General features: G+C 46.2%; 1 non-coding gene and 1 pseudogene across 2 annotated transcripts; one reads left to right on the forward strand and one right to left on the reverse strand.

Annotated features, from left to right (window-relative positions):
- Positions 1 to 1,205: 1,205 nt before the first annotated feature.
- On the reverse strand, positions 1,206 to 6,978 carry LOC143273260 (rab-like protein 6 pseudogene; annotated as a pseudogene). Its single transcript, XR_013051191.1, has one exon. The product of XR_013051191.1 is annotated as a rab-like protein 6 pseudogene (transcript).
- Positions 6,979 to 13,955: 6,977 nt separating this feature from the next.
- LOC143273659 (U6 spliceosomal RNA) lies at positions 13,956 to 14,060 on the forward strand. Its single transcript, XR_013051841.1, has one exon. It is a non-coding gene; the product is annotated as a U6 spliceosomal RNA (small nuclear RNA).
- The last annotated feature ends 5,653 nt before the right edge of the window (positions 14,061 to 19,713 follow it).

The following is a 19,713-nucleotide window of genomic DNA, read 5'->3' on the forward strand; positions in this document are numbered from 1 at the left end:
CAGGGGAGTTCTTCGCATCTTTCTAAAAAAGGTAAACAAAACGAACTTGGGCTCCTCATAAGCAGCCCACCTCTGTGCAATCCACCTCTGCGAAGCCAAAAGGACCCCACCACCACCACCACCACCACCACCACCACCACCACCACCCGGTGAAGGTGGCCCGAGAGTCCTGGCCACTCCCTAGACACTTGGGTGGAGCCTAGCGGGCGCCTCTAGGGAGCGAAGCAAAGTGTGTTGAGTTCAGCTAAACCTTAATGACTAGAGACTCATTATCTAAAGCCTGTTTACTATCAATCAGATACTTTAGCTGAACTTAAGTGGCATCTGCCGCACCCAGGACGAAGAGGCTCTGCAGGCGTTCGTTCAGGGTTAAAAGATAAATGGCTAGGAAGTTGGGAACTGGAGACGGAAGGTACAGAAACGAACAAATTAGGCAAAAACAATACAGTCAATGGGAAGATATTTGGAACATGTTTAATTTGTGTTGAAACTTTGTGATGCATGAAATAGTAAACTGCGCATTTTTGGTAATCTTCTCATATAGTTCTTCCATTGTCAGACTGCCTAAAATTCCAAACAAAACCCAATTTTCTTCCAATGTGCACATTAAACCCATTTTTAATGTGGAAAAAATTTCTCTTTTAAATAGTTTTATTTAAAATATCTGATATGTTGTGACTTACCAAATCTGCATGAAACAGTAAAAATCCGAGGGAATTTCAAAACAGCCACCTAGTGTCCAAGGTGTGAAGAGAGAGAGACAGAGAGACAGAGACAGAGAGAGAGAGAGAGAGAGAGAGAGAGAGAGAGAGAGAGAGAGAGAGAGAGAGAGAGAACACAAGAAAGCGTAGCCGGCTAAAGCTTAAATCCAGCCACGTGTTCCCTCTTGAGCCGAGTCAAGGCTTGGCTCTGGCTTCCTTAAGCTCCCACCACATGTGTTGGCTTTACAGGCAGGGGCCCTGTTCGGCAGGGCAGGCTGAGTTGTTTGTAGCACTGGCTTTAAGCAAGTAGCTCCAGCTGCAGTACCTGCTCGTAGCTACGGTCAGTTGGGCCTAAGCCAAGCTAGGCCTGAGCTAGGGAGCCGGACCCACCCAGGTGGGAAACTGGTCCTGCTGCCAAGCCAAGTGGTTTTTAATGAATTTTTGCCACGTGGGCGCCAACTGTAGATGAACAGTCTTATTAAATGAGAAACACAGAGCCAAATGCAGAGTTAATAGCCCAAGAGGTCAGAGCAATACTAAGAGCTAAAAACCTTACCCTTCACTGCCACTGTTGTCCTTCCTCTCAGCAAGAGGCCTAATTCCTGTCTGTCTGTCCTTTTATTGACTTTCTGTTCTGCCTTCTCATTGGTTGTAAACCCAACCACATGATCTCCTTGTCACTGCCTGTCTATACAGACCTCCAAGTCTTCTATAGTTGGTATTGAGATTAAATGTGTGTGTCTCCATGCTGGCTGTATCCTTAAACACACAGAGATCCGCCTGGCTCTGCCTCCCAAGTACTGGGATTAAAGGCATGCACCACCACTGGCCAGCTTCTGCTATGGCTTGCTATTAGCTCTTACCACCAGGCAACTTTATTTATTAACAAACAAATAAAATCACATTTCAGTACAAATAAAATATCACCATAACATATGGCTTTAATTTTCCTCTCTGTCCTTCTGGACCTATACATTCGAGCCATCTTGCACTCTGTTTCACTTGAGGTAATGTTCTAATTCCTAACAGTTGAACGTTTACCTCCTGAAGAGGCCAAGTTGGATGCCAAAATTCTGGTGCAATTATGGCCACATCAGCACCTGTGTCTACCAGACCAGAGAGCAAAACACCATTTATTATTATTGTAAATTTTGGTCTTTGTTCATTTATACAAGTTTGCCAATAATCTTTCTTCATGGTTTCTCACGAATTTTCTGTTCTCTCTGTCTCAGCTGTTCCATCACCCTGAGCAGCCTGGTTTATTCCAATAAGCATTTGGTTATTTAATTGCTCTGAGTAGGGGTTTCCTCTATGACTGCAGGAAAGGTCTGAACTGGATTTGCTGTGCCGGACTGCCTGAGGCTCTTCTGGGATTTTCCCAACTGAGGCAAAGGATTTCCTTGTCTGTCCCTTGTTGATTTACATTCGTTGGTTCAATGTTTACCCTGAGTTGGCGATTCAGCCGCAAGGAGCTGTAGCTACAGTCGAGTGCAGCTGGACCGGAAGCTCTGGCCAGGCTGAGGCCAAGTCGACCTGGGGTCGGGCTAGGGAGCCGCCCACCTGGGCTAGAGAGCCGGCCACCCTTGCAGGGAAACCAGACCTGCTGCCAAGCCAAGCAGTTTTTAATGGATTCTTGTCATGTTGGGTGCCAAATGTAGATGTAAACAACCATCTTATTAAATAAGAAACACAGTTCGAGGCCAGCCTGGTCTGCCAAGTGAGTTCCAGGAAAGGCGCAAAGCTACACAAGAGAAACCCTGTCTTGGAAAACCAAAGAAAGAAAGAAAGAAAGAAACACAGAACCAATGTAAAAGAGAAAGCCAAGAGGTCAGAGCTCAGAGCTAAAACCTTACCTTCCTCCTGCTGTGGTCCTACCTCTCCAAAAGAGAGCTACTTCCTGTGTGTTTGTCTTTAGATCGTCTTTCTGTTCTGCCTTCTCATTGGTTGTAAACCAAACACATGACTGCCTCGTCACTGCCTGTAAGTACAGCCCTCCAGGTCTTTTTTTTTTTTTTTTTGGTTTTGGTTTTTCGAGACAGGGTTTCTCTGTGTAGCTTTGCGCCTCTCCTGGGACTCACTTGGTAGTCCAGGCTGGCCTCGAACTCACAGAGATCCACCTGGCTCTGCCTCCTGAGTGCTGGGTTAAAGGCATGCGCCACCACCGCCCAGCTCAGCCCTCCAGGTCTTAAAGGCGTGTGTCTCCAATGCTGGCTGTATCCCTGAACACACAGAGACTTACTTAGCTCTGCCTACCAAGTGCTGGGATTAAAGGCATGCGCCACCACCACCACCACCACGCTCTTGCTATGGCTCTAATAGCTCTGACCCCCGGGCAACTTTATTTATTAACATGCAATTAAAATCACATTTCAGTACAAATAAAATACCACCATAATTTGTGTTGCCTTTTTCTTTGACTGAAGGAAACCTTCCATTCATGTCATTTGTTTATTGCTTTGAGTTCCAGTATGTGAACACTTAGAAACATATTCAGGAAAAATGTTACATACCTCTCTTGAGAAATCTCACATATATGCATCTTCAGCAACATATTAAAAGCACTAAAACATCGGCTGATTAGCCCTAAACTCCACCAGGAACATTACTGTAGACTCTGGTTTCAGCTTTAAGGAAAGGTTCTGTCACTGTCTTCCTGCTGCAGAATGTTGAATGTTGCTTTTGTTTCTAGTTCGCCATGTACTGCCTCCTGCTGTTTTACGAAGTACTAAAGGAAGAGCTCAGCCCTATACAACCTGTTGGCAAATTTCTTTGTGTCAAACTCGTAGTCTTTGCCTCATTCTTGTAAGTATTGCTTGCTCTTAAATATTCTCATTTTATAAATGCCAATAAAACTGTTGGTTAAGGGAGTTTTTTAAATAATGTGAATACAATGCCAGGCTCAGTGGTGCCTGTCTGTAATCCCAGCTCTTGGGAGACTGAGGCAGGACTACCACTCAAGGCCAGCCTGAACTAGGAAGATGCCTTTGGGGCTGGAGAAGAGGCTCAGCAGTTCAAAGAGTGTGCCGCGTATCCAAAGGACCACAGTTTGGTCCCCAGCACCCATGTGCCAGGTTTACAGATGTGCACCACCATGCCAGCCTTCCCTGGCTTCTGTGACTCTAACTCAGGTCCTCACACTTGTGCAGCAAGTGCTTTACACACCAAGTGCCCTCCCGAGCCCCTAATTGCATAGACAGTTGGCATTTCATGATCTAGATTTCACATTTACCTTTTCTTGACATACAGGCAATCAGGCCTTATAGCACTGTTTGTAAAGGTTGGTGCAATTTCTGAATGGTGGGAATGGCAGAGCGCAGAAGCTGTGGCAACAGGCCTGCAGGTAAGTAGCCTTTTCTTCCTCCTCTTTGCCTTTCTTCTTCTTTTTCTTCTTCTCTTTAGAGGGAAGTTTGCTGTCTTTATCTTCATCACTGCTTTCCTTAGGTCCTGTCTCCTCCAGGCCCAGCCCGAAGAGATCTGAGTCATTCTTCAGTCTGAAAGCTGTTAGTGCCTCTCCCCCAGGAGAGGTGGTACATTGTGTTCTCTTGCCAGCCTTACCCAGTGCGGGGCCTGGCCACTTTGCAGTAGCAGATGCTGCCACACCCTCCCGAGTACACATCTGTGCTCAGGGCATGACCCTGCTCTACTCTGGATCCATGGGGAAGAAGGTCCACAACCCAAGCCATGCTATGGCCCTGGGAGAGCTGAGGAAGGCAAGCAGGAGTGGGCTGGGTGGTGGACATCGGAGAAGCCAAGCAGTCCCACACCCTGCCTCTGTAAACAGACCCTGGTGGGTCCCTTCTCGGCCCCAGGCACATCCCTGAGAAACACCGGGGACTGGCTGCAGCTCTATCTGGGGAGGGCCAGGTGGTCCACCAAACCAGCTGCAACTCTGTTCTGTCCCCTCCCTCCCTGCAGAGCAGGCTTCTGCTGGGTTAATGCCCAGTACCTGCAGCGCCTGACCCCAGGGCCTGACCACCACCAAGGTCTCCAGCACAAAAATCAATGTAGAGTGGGCCAGACCACACGAGGGCAGACACAATGGCTGGGGAACATAGGTGGCAGGGTGGTCCTGGGAACGTGGGTGCATAGGCAGCAGCCTCCCCAAGTCAGCCGCTGGCAGTTCCCCTCTTCCCAGGACAATCAACTGCCTCTGGCAAGCCTAGAGTTCCTCATAGTCCCCACCACCAGGGTGGCGGCTGCTAGGGGCCCCACCCCCCAGGAAGGCTTCCAGCTCATCTGCAGCCTTCTGCTCTTTGCTCCGAGGGGGCTTCCTCTTCTTCCTCCGATCCTCCTTGCCTTCCTCCTTGTCCTTGCTCTTCTTGTGTTTGCTTTTCTTTTTTGTAGCCTTTTCTTCCTCCTCTTTGCCTTTCTTCTTCTTTTTCTTCTTCTCTTTAGAGGGAAGTTTGCTGTCTTTATCTTCATCACTGCTTTCCTTAGGTCCTGTCTCCTCCAGGCCCAGCCCGAAGAGATCTGAGTCATTCTTCAGTCTGAAAGCAGGGACTGGGGGCTTGGAGGGGAGGGGTGGCTGGGCAGAGCCAGTGTCCTCATCAGTCACATCAGAGAGGTCTTCTCTTACTGGGAACGCATCCGCTCTCCTCTGTGTGTCCGATTCCTCACTTTCAAAGTCAGGGTCATCCATGACGAAGGACAGCATCTGAGCAGCAATGGGCCCCTCAGGATCACTTTCTGATGACACTTGCTTGTCCTTCCCTTCCTGGGGTCTATGAGAGCCATCAGTGGGGGGCTTGGTACTGCCGAGGTCAGGCCCTGAGCCAGCGGTGAGACCATCTGACCATGAAGGTATGGCTCGTGTGGGAGCTCCCTTCTTTTGTGGATGTGAGGCCTTGGTGGAGGACCATTTTGTCTCAGGCTCTGAGCACTGCTGAGGAGCCTCTCTGGGGTGGCCTGCCGGTCCTTCAGCTTCCTCCTCACTGGAAAGACTGATGTTCTTACTGGGGATGGGCTCTGAGGACAGCAGGGAATTGCCATGTGGCTGGTCTTCTATGTCCACGTCGTCCTGGAAACCTGCCACCATGGGGTTCCCTCCTATGGCCTCCCCATCATCACTGTCACTATCCTGCTGTGGGCCTTTGGATCCAATTTTCTTCTTGTCTTTAGGCAGGGTTGTGTCTTCCAGGAAGCTTCGGTCAAGGCCATCTTCAGGGACAAAATCCTCAACGTTCTGGACTCTTGCTGGGGCCTCTAGAGCTGGAGCTGGCTCTGGAGGTGAAGGGGTCACTTCTGCAGCTGGTGAGGTCCCAAACAGCCGAGAGATGATACTGCGACGCTGGGCTGGAGCTGGGACTGGAGGTTGCACAGAGGAGGGCGTGGCCTCCAAAGGGGGTACAGGAGATGGTGCTTTGGGACAGGTGGAAGAGACACTGAGGGACAGCTGGGGGGCAGGCTGGGGAGTGCTGGGGCTGGAGCTCCCTGTGGACACAGCACTTGGAGGCACAACTGGCGACTGGGAGCCTGAGGATGGGCTCTGCCCATTGGCTGCCAGAGGGGATGCATGGCCTCGACTTCGAGCCTCCATCATTTCAAGGAAGATGCTGTAGTTCTGGTCCTCGGTTTCCTGCTGCACTGATAGCTCCTCCAGTGTGGCATCAATGTCTAGTTGGTTTGTCTCCAGCTGCCTCAGCAGTGTCTCCCTCTGTAACTGCAAAAATGGGATGTTGAAGAACTTATGCAGGTACTTTAGGCCAAAGCTGTTCTTCATGGAAGACTCAGCATATCGAAAATAGGAAGAACCTGGAGGTCTGTCCAGGTGGTCAATGAAGTCACGCACATCATCTGGCAGAATGACTCGATGCTCACCCATGTCACGGTAGTTGCCCAACACGCACACCGGCACATGGGTTGGCACTTTGGGAAGCTCCCGGAGAACATAGTTGAAGGTCCACTGCTTAGTGATGTCAAACATCATGACCACCCCATTACAGTTCTTGTACACGTCCAGGAACTCAGCATCCAGAGCCATTTCAGACTCTGCCTCCTGGGGGTCATTCTCCGTCTTCAAGCCGTCACCTCGTTTTTTACATTTTCCTTTGTCAACTACATCCCAGACTTCAACTTTCACTACATCATCAGTGGTTTTGTAGTTCCAGTGGATGCTGGTGACTTGGATTTCCTGGGTGGGGATGTATTCTTCCACAAATTTCTTGCCCTGCAGTCGATGCCACAGAGCCGTCTCGCCAGTGTTCCTGTCACCCCGGATCACAATCTTCATGTTGTATGGAACCCCCTTAGCGAAGCGCCTCTGCAGCGCCTGGTTCATGGACTGCAGCCCGGCGGGGATGTTCTTGTCCCGGCCCGGGGCCTGCTCCTACCCCACCAGCTTCTTCAACGCCGAGAACATCTTCCTGCTGGACGTGCGAGCCGGGTGCGGCCCGCGAGCTCAGGAGCAGCGGCAGCGGCAGCGGCAGCGGCAGCGGCAGCGGCAGCGGCAGCGGCAGCGGCAGCGGCAGCGGCAGCGGCAGCGGCAGCGGCAGCGCAGCGGCAGCAGCAGCAGTGCAGCGCTCTTCGCACCATGTCCGGCCGGCCCAGGCTTCCTCCGAGGTCGGGGCCGGCGCGGCCACAAGCCGAGGCCCGACGGTGGAAGCGGCCTCCAGCGAGGCTCTGAGGCCTTAGCCTCTGTAGCTCCGCTCCGGCTCCCGTGGCCCTCGGCGCGGCGGCCAAGCATCCGTCAGCGCCGCCATCTTGGCGCCGGCGCGGCTACGGAGCGCCGAGAGGGACACGTAGACGCCGCCTGCGCAGCGGGCGCACTCTAGTTTTAGTCCTAGTTTTACTACTTGGGTTATATGTCCAGTTAGGCTAGTTTAATTCTTATTGGGAGGCAATTCCCAGGACAATGTTACCTGGGTTCTATCAGCTTTTATTCTAGAGTATTTTTTCAGGGGTGTTTATAGACAGCCTCGGGCAGGGAGCACAGATTTTCCTAACGTGTAAGAGAAGACAATGTCTCCCTCCAGGACATGGTTGGTCAGGTTAGCTCGTGGTTCACCAGAGAAGACTGGAAGTTCTAAGCTTGGAGTTTCTCAGCTATGCCCACTGTACCTGAAGCATACAAGTGGCCTCTTCACATGACCTTTGGGACTTGAAAGACAAGGGGCACTAATGCAAGCCCACTCCTGTTCATTCTGACTGCTGTCTTATGAGTAAACTCGGCCTGTGTTTCATGTCTTCTGCTAACACCTACGGATTGTAGGAGGCTAAACTGCTAGGTTAAGTGTCGGTCAGCCTCCTGTCACTATAACAAATCCCCAGATAACTAACTAATAAGGAGAAAGGGCATATCTTAGCTCACAAATGACAAGGCTGATGGAGTGGACCCGTAGATTCCACTACATAACAGAGGCCTCTGACACTGCTGATAAAACCACAGCAGCATGCACACGGCACAGAAAACAGCTGATCCCATGGCCAAGGAGCAAACAATAACAGGAAGGGGCCCATTTGAGAGCAGGCCCCCCGGGTCCTCAGGACCTACCACCACTGCCCCGTAGCACCATCCTAGAGACCAAGCCTTTCAACATAGGGTCCTTTGGGAGACATTCATCACTCAAACTACAGCAGCTTGCACACAGAGTCTTATCTCATGCCCTTCACAGCCCTTGCCAGCCAATAGCATCCATTGATTAGTTTCCATCCTGAAGTTGGGTCATTTTGTATCTATCAGGCCTGCTGCCCTATACAACTGTAACCACTTTCCCTCGAGATACTCTGGGCCATGAAGTGTCCCTCTTGGTTTTTTCTGTGTCTGTCCTCCTGATTAGAGAGCCTATACTCATTACATTGCTCTCCATGATTAGAGAGCCTATAGTCATTACACTGCTCTCCAGTAGCAGCCACATCACAGGAAATGACCTCTAAAGCAGTGTGAAGGCCACAGCACTTCTTTTACCAATGCTTTTCTCGGGCCCCATCTGGAGAAATAAAGTCAGAACTTGACGCCTAGGTTAGCAACACACGAAAAATCCACTCCCGTGCCCCTCTCCTCCTAGTCTTTAAGTTCTTTCCTCCAGGGCTGGGGAGATGGAGTTAACACTGACTGCTCTTCCAGAGGACCTGGGTTTGCTCCCAGTAACGACATGGCAGCTCACATCCATTCCTAACTCCAGATTCATCCAGTGCCCTCTTCTGTCCTCCATGGGCAGCGGGCACAGACATTCCTGCAGACAATGCACACACACACACATAAAAAATGAAATAAATTCTTTCCTCTATATTATGTGGAGATGTCAGGGCTTGGCTGCTTTCAGTGCGGAACCAGCTGTTCAGTCAGCATGGCTTGCTGGAGTATGGGAAGAGAGTGCTGGGAGGACCCGACAGGTTGCTGGAGTGCGGGAAGAGAGTGCCGGGAGGATCCGTCAGGGTTTTGTTTTTTGTTTGTTTTATTTATTTTTTTTTTTGTCTTGCTCCTATGGCTTGCTCAGCCTGCTTTTTTTTTTAATGCCCAATGCCATTTATTGAAGGAGGGAGGAGGTCTTAAATACAGGCTTACAGCACAATGGGAAAACCCCGGAGGGCAGAAGTTCTCTACCAAGGTTTACAATCTTGCATCTAAGCTGTTAACGCCCATTATGCAGAATAGACTGATGAGGAACTTCCCTTAAGCATTCAGGAGGGTGGAACCCAGCAGGGAATTAGCATAGGGAGGATATCAATGTCAAGGTCAGCAAGCAAGGCAACAGTTACCCAGGGCTCTACAGGTGCCCCCTTTTACTAAAAAATGAGCTTCTGTCTTAGGTTACATGGGACGTCAGCAGCTCACCTTCCCCGTCATGGAGATTCCTGCCCAGGCCACACAGGAACTCTGTCTTAGGTTGGTGAGCACCCCCCATGGATTACCCGTCTCTGAATAATCATTATCATACAGGCTCTATTGTGGGTGAGCTGCAGAGTTGCCAAAGATCTCAAAGTGGTGCTGGACTTGCAATCTGTGTTTTCAACACAGAAAAGACCAACAGAAGTCCTAACCCACCCATAGTCAGTAGGCTAAAGGCAACTGGGCCATTCGCTCCCTTAACGAGCCTTACTGCAAATTGGAGTCCTTGGAAGATGGTATCCCAAAAGCAAATGGTACTTGAGTTTTGTGCATGGTGATAGTTATGGATCTATTTGTAATCTTTTACATATTGACATCCAGTTATGCCAGCACCATTTGTTGAAGATACTTTCTTTTTTCCATTGTATAGTTTTGGCTTCTTTGTCAAAAATCAGGTGTTCATATGTGCATGGATTAATGTCAGGGTCTTCAATTTGATTCCACTGGTCCATATGTTGGTTTTTATACCAGTACCAAGCTCTTTCTATTACTATAGCTCTATAGTAGAGCTTGAGGTCAGGGATGGTGATGCCTCCAGAGGTTGTTTTATCATACAGGATTCTTTTAGCTATTCTGGGTCTTTTGTTTTTCCATATGAAGTTGAGTATATTTTTTCCAAGTCTGTGAATAATTGTGTTGGGATTTTGATGGGGATTGTGTTGAATCTGTAGACTGCTTTTGGTAAGATTGCCATTTTTACTATGTTAATCTTACCTATCCATGAGCATGGGAGATCTTTCTGTTTTCTGATATCTTCTTCAATTTCTTTCTTTAGAGATTTAAAGTTCTTATCAAAAAGGTCCTTCACTTGTTTACTAGTGTTATCCCAAAGTATTTTATATTATAATTTCATAAATTGTGGCTATTGTAAAGGGTGATGTTTCTCTGACTTCTTTCTCAGCCCTTTGATCATTTGTGTATAGGAGGGCTACTGATTTTTTTGAGTTGATCTTGTATCCTGCCATTTTACTGAAGGAGTTTATCAACTGTAAGAGTTCCCTGGTAGAATTTTTGGGGTCACTTATGTATACTATCATATCATCTGCAAATAGTGAAAGTTTGACTTCTTCCTTTCCAATTTGTATCCCTTTGATCTCCTTTTGTTGTCTATTGCTCTAGCTAAAACTTCTAGAACTATATTGAATAAATATGGGGAGAGTGGACAGCCTTGTTTTGTTCCTGATTTTAGCGGTATCACTTTGAGTTTCTCTCCATTTAATTTGATGTTGGGTGTTGGCTTGCTGTAAATTGCCTTTATTATATTTAGGAATGTTCCTTGTATTCCTGATCTCTCTAAGACCTTTATCATGAAGGGGTGTTGGATTTTGTCAAAGGCTTTTTCAGCATCTAATGAGATGATCATGTGTTTTTTTCTTTCAGTTTGTTTATTTTTTTATTTATTCTTTTATTTTATTTTACAATACCATTCAGATCTACATATCAGCCACGGGTTCCCCTATTCTCCCCCCTCCCACCCCATCCCCTTACCCCCAACCAACCCCCATTCCCACCTCCTCCAGGGCAAAGCCTCCCCCGAGGACTGTGATCAACCTGGTAGACTCAGTCCAGGTAGGTCCTTGGGTATATGCCCAAGAGTGGGATGGCTGGGTCTTGAGGTAGTTCGATTCCTAATTTTCTGAGAAACCGCCATACTGATTTCCACAGTGGTTGTACAAATTTACATTCCCACCAACAGTGGAGAAGTGTTCCCTTTGCTCCACATCCTCTCCAACATTGACTGTCATTGGTGTTTTAGATAGTAGCCATTCTGACAGGTGTAAGGTGATATCTCAGAGTCGTTTTGATTTGCATTTCTCTGATGACTAAGGATGCTGAGCATTTCTTTAAATGTCTTTCAGCCATTTGTGATTCTTGTTTTGTGAATTCTCTGTTTAGCTCTTTAGCCCATTTTTTAATTGGACTGTTCAGTATTTTGATGTCTAGTTTCTTGAGTTGTTTACATACTGTGGAGATCAATCCTCTGTCAGATGTGGGGTTGGTGAAGATCTTTTCCCATTCTGTTGGCTGTCTTTTTGTCTTATTGACTGTGTCTTTTGCCCTGCAAAAGCTTCTCAATTTTGAGAGGTCCCATCTTTTAATTGTTGTGCTCAGGGTCTGTTCAGAATTGAGACTTCATCTTGGTGGATTTTTCCTGTGGTAAATATGTAATGTCCTTCCTGATTTATTTTGTTTGATTTTAGTTTGAAGTCTGTTTTATTAGATATTAGGATAGCTACACCAGCTTGTTTCTTAGGTCCATTTACTTGGAAAGTCTTTGCCCAGCCCTTTACTCTGAGGTAGTGTCTGTCTTTGAAGTTAAAGTGTGTTTCTTGTATGCAGCAGATGGTTGGATCCCGTTTGTTATCCATTCTGTTAGTCTGTGTCTTTTTATAGGTGAGTTGAGACCATTAATATTGATAGATATTAATGACCAGTGATTGTTATTTCCTGTTACTTTTGTGGTTGTGTTGTCCTTCTTTGGTGTATGTTGGTGTGGGATTATCTATTCCCTGAGTTTTCATGGGTGTGTTTGGCTTCTTTAGGTTGGATTTTTCTTTCTAGTGCTTTCTGTAGGGCTGGATTTGTGGACAGGTATTTATTAAATCTGGTTTTATCATGGAATATTTTGTTTACTCCGTCTATGGTGATTAAGAGTTTTGCTGGGTATAATAGTCTGGGCTGGCATCTGTGGTCTCTTAGTGTCTGCATAAGTTTTGTCCAGGACCTTCTAGCTTTCATAGTCTCTATTGAGAAGTCTGGTGTTATTCTGATGGGTTTGCCTTTATATGTTACTTGGTCTTTTTCCTTTGCTGCTCTTAATATTTTTTCTTTGTTCTGTATGTTTAGTGTTTCGATTATTATATGGCGAGGAGACTTTTTTTTGGATCCAGCCTATTTGGTGTTCTGTAAGCTTCTTGTATCTTCATAGGTATTGCTTTCTTTAGGTTAGGAAAGTTTTCTTCTATGATTTTGTTGAATATATTTTCTGTGCCTTTGAGTTGGTATTCTTCTCCTTCTTCTATCCCTATTATTCTTAGGTTTGGTCTTTTCATGGTGTCCCAAATTTCTTGGCTGTTTTGTGTTACGACTTTTTTGTCTTTAGTGTTTTCTTTCACTGACAAATCTATTTTCTCTATTGTGTAGTCAGTGTCAGAGATTCTCTGTTCCATCTCTTGCATTCGGTTGGTTATGCTTGTTTCTGTAGTTTCTGTTCATTTAGTCAAGTTTTCTATTTCCAGCATTCCCTCAGTTTGTGTTTTCTTTATTGTCTCAATTTCATTTTTCAAATCTTGGATTGTTTCCTTCATCTGTTTAATTACTTTTTCTTGGCTCTCTTTGATTTCTTCCAATTTTTTGTTTGTTTTTTCTTTCATTTCTTTAAGGGAGTTTTTTATTTCCTCTTTAAGGGAGTTTTTCATTTTCTCTTTAAGGGAATTTTTTATTTCCTTTTTAAGGGAATTTTTTATTTCCTTTTTAAGGGAAATTTTTATTTCTTCTTTAAAGGCCTCTATTATCTTCTTAAAGTCATTTTTAGGGTTGATTTCTTCTGTTTCTTCTGTCTCGGTATGTTCAGATCTTGCAGGTATAGAATCACTAGGTTCTGATGTTGTCATATAGATCTTTATGTTGTTGCCTGTATTTTTGCACTGGCATCTACTCATCTCTTCAGGCAGTGTCTGTGTCTGAAGGCGCCTCTCTTGTTCTAATTGTTAGTCTTGGTTCACTAGGAGTTCTTGGTTAAATTGTTGCTGTTGGGCTCTGTTTCTTTGGGAGCAGCTTAGTCAAATCAGTGTTAGTGGGTTCTGTGTGTGGGAGCAGTTGTTCCCAGTTGGTGTAGGGTGTGCTTATGGTTTCAGTGGTTGTTAGGTTCGTAGGGGTTAGTTTTTTATGTTTATTTTTTGTTTTTGGGGGGGAGGTTGATGGTGGAGCAGGGAAAGGTAGCTGTCTGGTTGCTGGGACTCTGATGGGTAGGGCCTAGGGGCTAGAGACCTGATCTGTAGATCTGTAGATGGGAGCTTATCTGTTCTCAGTAGGTGAAGTGTATACTTAAGATTCTAGTGATCTGGTTGGGTGGCTGGGCAGCTTCTTCTTTTGTGTTCTCAGGTCACATTTTGCTCATTCGTCAACTCCTCAGCTGATCTTGTTTCCTCAGACTTCAAACTGTAGGATTCTGAATCCTCTCCTGGATGGATTTCAGCTGAGCAGGGTAGTCTCACCAACACCTCCAAGTTGTTGGGTTTCATAGGATCGGCAGCTGGACCCTGGGTTGGCCTCAGACAGAGTGTTCAGATCCGTTCTGGTCTCACCCCAGGGAGACGGCTTCTTCCCCAGGTGTTGGGATTAAAGGCGTCCCTGTTCTAAGCTCTTGATTAAGAGCTTGTTTTCACTAACTCTTCTTACTTGTGTTTTTAAGAACACATTCTGATGTTCGCTTCAGCAGCACATATGCTACAACTGGGATGATACAGAGAAGATTAGCATGGCCCCTGCACAAGGATAACACACAAACTCATGAAGCTTTCCATATTAAAATAAAAAGAATGCTTCCTGGTCCTGCTGGGGTTGTCTAATTGCTGCTGTTTTATGACGGAGTGTTGGCGAGTGTGCCCAGTGTTACGGTTTAGTGACAGTAGCTGGTTTATGGTGGTTCAGGCTGCCTAGTCACTTACTGTCCCCAGGTGTGATGCTTCACTTCACTCAGGACCTCTGGAAGAGGTGCTCTTAACCTCTGAGTCATCTCTCTAGCCCTCTGGAATGAGTTTTAAAGGCCCTGGGACATGGTTATTCCTTTCATAATTACCCTCCCTCCACAAGCAGGAAATCAAACTGATATACCACTGGTAAGCTGCAAGTGCATTTATGTATATACACATGTGTGTCTGAAGTGTGTGCACATGTGTATGTGTGCAGGGCTCCTCAGCAGTAGCATCTGGCCATCACCTGTCTATACATGTGCTTAGTTGGAGGCCACTACAAGGCAGATCTCAAGCTATTCCTTCTCCCGTGAAAGTTGGATCCTCATTGGGCCAGTCATTGATCGTACTTCATAGCCAATGAGATGTTACCATTCTTTCTCTGTACCACATGAGTTGCTGTATTCTTCCATTTAGGGAGAAGAAAGAAAACTCTACTCATTCCGTTCCCTTTAACTGTGTCCCTCCTCTTATCCTGTATGCTATAAAAGCGTTGTCTTTAGACACTTCTCTTCTTGGCTGTGAGCCTAGCCTTTAATGGCTGAGCCATCTCTCCAGCCCCAGACACTTCCCAGTGAATGCACAGGGCACAGAGCCTGAATGATGATGCATCACATATACAGCTGAGTGCTGACAGAGGGGTAGAAGTTGAAGACTGTTTCTGAGTCACATCATTTTGAATGTCACTAGGTGTGTTGGACTGAACATTGAATCTCCAAAGATTTCTGCACATGTGACTATGTTATCTTTCAGGACAAAAAGGATGTTGCAGGTTGATTAGGAACCTCAAGATATGAAGCAGGGACATGGTTCCCAGGATAAAGGCACTTGCCACCAAGCTTCAGTCTGATCCTTGGATCCACATAGCAGAAGGAGAGAACCAGTTCCCTCAAGTTGTCCTCTGGCTTCCACCAATGCACTGTGGCACATGGAAATAATACACACAAATAAAACAAACAAACAAACAAATAAATAAATAAATAAAATGCCAGATATGGTGGCATACACTTTTAATCCCAGCACTCAAGAGGCAGAGGCAGGTAGATCTCCATGAGTTCAAGGGCAGCCTGGTCTATGTGGTGAGTTTCAGTATATCCAGGACCCACATAATGAGACCCTGTCTCAAAAATAAAAACAAAAAAGTGTTAAGATGGAAGGAGAATAAGTATCTCCTGTTGCTGGCTTCAAAGTTGGAGAGGAGAGATCAATAGCAAGTGTTATGCCTGCGTCATGAGCCCCCCAGAGACCACCAGGAGCCTGAGTTCATAAACAAAAGCAAAGAGCCTTTATTGCAAGCTTGAGCTTGGGCTCTCTGTCTGTTCCAACACAGCGTTTGGATCAAGGAGATCCCTGAGCTCAGTTAGGGCAGGGATTTTAAGGAGTAAAGGATGGGGGGGGGGGTGGTAATTCCAGACTCAGATGGGGGTTGAACTCCTGATTGGGCAGGAGTGGAACTCAGAAGTCTTGTCAATCAGGGATTGGTACTGGCATTGCTACAAGGAAATTAGCAACAATGTTAATAATAAAGGAAATGATATACAAGTGATGTGAGCTCTCCTTAATGTTCTGGAGCATCTAGTACTTGTTTGTCTCAATTCTGATTGGTCTCCTGCAGGGTACAGTTTGTGGCTTTTCCTGGTTATTGTAATGGTGAGGCCGAGTCCCAGTATTGTTTGCTAGTCTGCAGCCTGTCATGGCTGCACTAATGTTAAGCTAGGCCTCTTTACAAGGAGTGTGTTCATCCTCTGAAAGCTTTGAACTGTCTCCAGCTGCTGTCCAGAAAGGAAGGGACAGGGTTCTAACAATGACCCCAGTGAAGAAGAAGAGGAATTCTACCCTAGAGCATCCAGAAAATAACACAGTGCTGATAACCTCTTGTTTTCAGCCCTCTGAGACCCATTGCCCCAGATTTCTGACTTCTTCAACAAGGAAATAAAATGAACAAACACTTAAGCCACTAAGTCTATGGTTTTTATTATGACGGCAAAAAAATTACAAGCAAGCAAGACACTGTGTCCCTCAAGTCTTTCTTCCTGGGGACAACTCTGAGAATGTGGGAGCATTGAAAGCTCCGCCTGATTCTTATCCTGACCTAGAGATGGTTCCAGGAAACAACCAAGTTGGAATGGAAAACACAAGCCACTGTTCCTCTCTTTTCCTCTTTTTCCAGGAGAGGAACATGGAAAGTACACAGCAGAATGTATACTGTACAAGATATTCTTTCTTCATGACTGCAACAAAATCCTGATGCAGAAAGACTTACCATGAAGAAAGCTTTTGGCTCACAGTTTCTGAGGGTTCCATGGCTGCTGGACTCCATGAACTCGGGAAGAACATCAAGAAGCAGAGGGAGGAGACACAGACTGGGAAGAAGTGTAACCCTCAAGGCATGCCCCCAAGCACCCTACTTCCGCCAGCCAGGTTCCACTTCCGAAAGTTCCACAGCTTCCCACTGCAGCACTGCCAGTCGGGGAGCGCCTATTCACTCACATTTCCTACAGAAACAAGACAAGTAGACTCAGAGAGAAAGCCTGTCTCAAAAACAGAGGAGGAGGAGGGGAGGGGAAGGGGGAGGATGGGGGAGGGGAAGGAAGAGAGAGGGGAGGGGGAGGAGGAGTCAATTTCAACCCTTATCTACAGAGGGAAGATGTTACATAAACAGGTACTGCTTGCACCAGCTGAGCCTGGTGGACTCCATTCACAGCATGGAACGTACAGAGCACTCACTTCCACACATGTGAACACACTTGTGTCACGTAAATGAGACCATTCAGGATGTATGCTTATGTGTTTACTTACACAAGGGCACTCAACAGCCCAACATATGTGAGAAAAGTAAAGGCAAAACCTCCACCTCCAAAGAGCATTCTCCTCATAGTTGAAGACAAAACTCATTCTTCACATTAGCACAAAAACCTCCCTCTAATCCTTTGTGAGAGCCAAAGTTACATTCCGGTTTTTGTTTTGTTTTGTTTTTTTGGTTGGTTGGTTTTTGAGACAGTGTTTCTTTGTGTAGTTTTTTTGGTGCCTGTCCTGGATCTCACTCTGTAGACCAGGCTGCCCTTGAACTCACAGAGATCTGCCTGGCTCTGCCTCCTGAGTGCTGGGATTAAAGGCCTGTGCCACCGCTGTCCATTTTAAGTTTTAATTACTCTGCCTAAGAGACTCATGAAACAAAAATCGCCTCCCATCTGCAAGCCTCTTGCCCAAGGACAGATGGTTTCTGAAATGCTGGAGGCTATTGTTTATGGAGGTAACAAACCACGTTTTCATCCCCTAAACAAGTTTGGTTGACCCAACTGCACTGGATGTGCTTGATCATGTGGGCGAGAGGCATGCAGACAGGAAGTGCATCAGGATGCATGCTTGCCCTGGTTGGATGTAGGCAAGAGGTACGCAGGCAGGAAGTAGTATGTCAAGCTATATGATTGCCCCTGATTGGACCTCATGGGAAATACTGTGGCCTTATGGGTTTGTCTTTTTAAGCCTCTGCAAAATGTGACTCATGGCCATTTTCTGAAAATTCAGGAATGGACCTGGCCAGAGTCCATTGTCCTAGTCAGTGTCTAATTAAAGCTTGCTTCAAATTTGGCTCAAAATTGTGGTAGTGGTCTTATTCTCATCTGACAGAATTAACATCTCCCCTTGTAAAGGTGAAAAATTTCTTTGGGGATCATCATGTAATGCACAAATAACATTTCATTTTTATTTAAAATCATAAAAATTTTCAGTATATCTTTTTCATTTCTCATGTTTTTTGTTTTTTTTTTTTTTTTTTTTTATAATATACGGAATCATCATCCTTGCCACAAAAACTTTTCCTCTCAACTTTTCTAGGTAACACAATTTCTGTTAAGTTACTAGGATTTTTCCCAAATCAGATGTGATGGCTCAAATCTGCAATTCCATCCCTCGGGAGGCTGAGGCAGGAGAATTACAAAGCTTGGGGCCAGCGTGAGATGCAGAATGAGACCCTATCTCAAGACACACACACACAGGGGGTCAGGGGTTTCATTTTCACTTCTTTTAGCCTGCACCTTGATGCTCGACAAGTGTCACTTAAATCGGTCTGAAAACAAAACGCTGGTGGAAATAAGTAAGGACTGGGCTGTAGGAAGTGCTCCGTCGGTAAAGCAGTTGTCCAGCACACATGAAGCACCAGGTGCAATCCCAGCACTGCATGAACTGCCCTTGGCGCTGCAGCCCCGTAACCCCAGGACTTGAGAGATAGAGAAGGATCAGAAGTTCAAGGATCTTGGATATGTAGCAAGTTTGAGGTCAGCCTGGGATACAAGAGAGCCAGAAAGAGGGAGAGAGGAGGGAAGGGGAAGGGGAGGGGGAGGACAGGAGCAGAAAGGAAGGGAAGGAAGGAAGAAGGCTGGAAAGCTCATCTAGAGAGTACTAATTTTTACACGAGGTGATTTGTTACTACAATAGGTTGTTTACACCTTCACAGTACTCCATCCTCAGCTAATCACCTTCATTACAGAAATCTACTGGGCAGGAGAAGGCACTTTGTCAGTTTTCTTGTGAGGAAACTAGAGAAGCCGATAGTCATGGATCCAGTATCTCTAGTAGCACACCTTGAGGATAAGGGCAAGGGTAATTCAAGTATTCGTTTAAATATTTATCTCAGTGGTTTAACCAAGGAACAAACAAAACCCAGGGTAAAAGTTTGTGTGCCAGGGCAGTGAACCAGAGTAAAAACTGGAAAAGTAAAGCTTGTAAAGCATAGGGAGCCATCAAAAACTGTTCAGATAAGTACTGTGAATGTGGGGATAGTGTCTGGAACGAAGAAATCAAGACCAAGTTGAAGCGTAAATCCAGGTCAGAAACACAGGCGACTGACCTAGGATTACAGCTCCCAGTGTGTGGGCCAACAGAACACAGGCTGCTGGAGCTCACAGAAGTGTCTGAGATATTTTAATTTATATCTTAAATATTTTTGAAAACAGATACAGCTGTCACAGAATACACAAATGTCTACAATTAAACTGTGTGGGCATGCATACCTAAGAAATAGAATAGTTAGATATCTTTGCTATCACTGCTGGGTGTAATTCCACACCTTGAATTCCAGCACTTGGAAGGCAGAGGCAGCCAGATCTCTGTTCAAGGCAAGCCTGGTCTACAGAGCAAACTTCAGGACAGCCAACACAGACTCTCTCTCTCTCTCTCTCTCTCTCTCTCTCTCTCTCTCTCTCTCTCTCTCTCTCTCTCTCTGTGTGTGTGTGTGTGTGTGTGTGTGTGTGTGTGTGTGTGTGTGTGTGTGTAATATTGCTTTCCTGAGGATATGGGGGATCAGAACTTCTACATTAGAAACATGCTAGGCAAGGGCAAAGATGCAGCTACTCAGGTGAGAATTAGAAGATTTCATGGAAACCAGAGTAGAACAAAAGCAAGGGGCCAGGGCCTCCAGCCTCTCCATACCGAGTGACACAGCTGAGGCCTTTATTCTCAGCCCTGGCTTTACAGGCCCTTGTTCTCTCTC

This window comes from Peromyscus maniculatus, chromosome 5 (genome assembly GCF_049852395.1).
Source record: "Peromyscus maniculatus bairdii isolate BWxNUB_F1_BW_parent chromosome 5, HU_Pman_BW_mat_3.1, whole genome shotgun sequence".
Classification (NCBI taxonomy): Eukaryota; Metazoa; Chordata; class Mammalia; order Rodentia; family Cricetidae; genus Peromyscus; species Peromyscus maniculatus.